Raw genomic sequence first — 2,591 nt, forward strand, 5'->3', positions numbered from 1 at the left:
AGGGGAGCTAGGAACTGCCAGTCTTCCCAGCAACTAGTGATGCATTTCAAATTGGTTAGCTGACAGCCAACACGTGGTGGCCTCCATTGGACCAGGTAAATGAGGTCACAAGGGCTATAGAAGTTAAGGGCTGCCCAGGAGGAGGGGGCAGCAGCCATGAGGAAGACTCAGAAAGAGAGAAGAGCTGGACCATCTGAAACTTGCTTTTTCTCTCAAAGCTCATGATCAAGGAACTGCCTGTCTCCAGAGGGAATCTCCTTCTGTCTCTGGATGATACTTGTGAGTAAGCTACCTGAGAGCTAACTAGATATATAGCTTGCAGTAACTCAGATGCATGATCAAAGGCTACCCAGCCATGCCAGTTTGCTCTGTGGGATTTCTCTGATATTGCTCTACCCTATACCCTATTCCAACCCTACCCCTTGTAACCAATAAAGTTCTCCTTTGTACATAGCATGGGAGACTTATTGGGAGTGCGTCTAAATTATGACTTGGGGTCCCTTTGGTTTGGCTGACTAAGCGAGACCACTACTTGTGCTTCCAACTGAGGGAAGCACCCCCCAAGTGCTTGAAATGAGTCAAGTACCCTCGAGGGCTACTAGGCCTATGTTTTCCAGGGTGCACAGACCCATAATCAATCCCATCCCTGGGTGGTGGCAGTGTTACCTCCAGGCTAGTGTGTGTGGTCCAGGAAAGGGGCCAGCCAGATGTGAGGCACCTCCAGAGAGGCACTCGGAGCCTGGAAGGTGGTTGGGTGCAGTGAGGTGGGTGGCTCAACACAGGAGCACCCTCTACTGGCCTGCCACAGAGTGCACCTTTAGCAAGTCTGTAGATGACATCAAGCTGGGTGGAGTAGTAGATATGATATAGGGTAGAGCTAGGATTCAGAGAGGCAAATTAGAGGACTGGACTAAAAGAAATCTCATGAGGTTCAATATCCCTTGTACACGCTTTGCTTATGTTGCCTCTAGATTTCTGTGAGGAGAACTGTTTCCAGCACTACTTCTATGAGATCCCAGCCCTGTTGGAATTCTCCTGCAGCTCCACTTACCTCAATGTCCTTCATGTCCAATATTTTCTTAGTCATGGTGAATGTCTTGTTGATCATTGTATCTTACAAAAATTCAGGGATCAGAAGGAAAGCAAAGAACCTTCTCCACATGTTCCTCACATCTTATTGTGCTTGGCCTCTTCTACTCCCTTATCATCTACACCTACATCCAGCCACCTTCCAGCTAGTCCCTGGAGAACAGCAACATGGTGGCTATTATCTACATGCTTGTGATTCCTGTTCTGAATCCTCACCCTACCTCACCCTACTATTTGGTCTGGCCACACTTTCCACCTCCTGAACCCTGCTGCTCAGAGGAAGATTTTAGCACCAATCCAAATCCCACTCCTGCCCCTGGGGGTGTTACCTTCTCATCTATGGGAACTCCATGCAAACAGTTTGCAGAACACATGCCAGCTAGCCAACTTGCAGAGCATGGATGGGTCCATAAGCGGATCAGAGGTGAGTGGGGGAAAGGGCTGGATTGCATCCCCATGACCTGGGGCTGTCTTCCCAGGACAGGGGCAGTAGCTCCCAATAAAGCACTTTCCCTTACTGATCCCTCCTCCCAGTCACCCCAGAAAGCATGACCAGCACCCCACAGGACTCCAACATTCCGTTTCAATGTATGTTTTGACGTTTTGATGGAACAGCGTTTTGTTTCGAATTTTGTATTGATTCAAAACTGCTGTTCCATTTTGTTTTGTTGAAACAGTTTCACTGTTTTGACACTGTTTCAATGTTTTGCCCATAAGCTATAATGGGGCAGTTCAAAACAGCCTATAACTTTGTCATTTCTGGCTTGATTTGGATGAAACTTGCAGGAATGGTAGCCCCTTCTTAGGCCTTAAGACTTCCAAGTTTCAAGGTGCAGGGGTTTAAGGGAAACTGCACCTCAAAGTCTTGAAAGCAAAAAACTCATCTCTCATGTATGTGTTAAGCCACAGCATGGTCAAAACTGCAGGCCACAAAGCCTGCCAGATTTTAAGGAAATAGGTGTAGTGGTTTCCGGGAAACTGCACCTCAAACTGTTGACAAGCAAAACTTGTGTCACGTGTGGCTTTGTGTCAGTGTTAAGGCGAAGTGGGATGAAAACTGTAGGGATGGTAGACCGTTCTGAGGCCATGAAGTCTGCCAGGTTTCAAGGATATAGATGTAGGGATTTCTGGGAAACTGCACCTCAAGCTGCTGACAAGCAAAACTCGTGACGTGTGACTGTGTGTGTGTGTGTGTGTGTGTGTGTGTGTGTGTTTGTGCGCGTGTTAAAGTGCAGCTGTTTTTCCATCCCTCCCCCAGAGCACTAGGATTGGAAAGGACCTCAGGAACAGTCACTGTCCAGCTACACATCAGTTTCAGATCATTCCTTCCCCCCTCTTCCCCCTCCCTCTCCTCAGTTTGTTTCCCTGCAAGCCCGGCTTCGAAACTCAAAATGTTTCAAAACTTTTAAAACATTTTGACTGGCCTTGTTTCTTTTTGAGGCTATTTTGAAGCCTTTCATTTCATTTTTATTTCACTGTTTTGAGCTTGAAATGAGTCAAAA

The sequence above is a fragment of the Alligator sinensis genome, unplaced genomic scaffold, assembly GCF_000455745.1.
Source record: "Alligator sinensis unplaced genomic scaffold, ASM45574v1 scaffold1556_1, whole genome shotgun sequence".
Classification (NCBI taxonomy): Eukaryota; Metazoa; Chordata; order Crocodylia; family Alligatoridae; genus Alligator; species Alligator sinensis.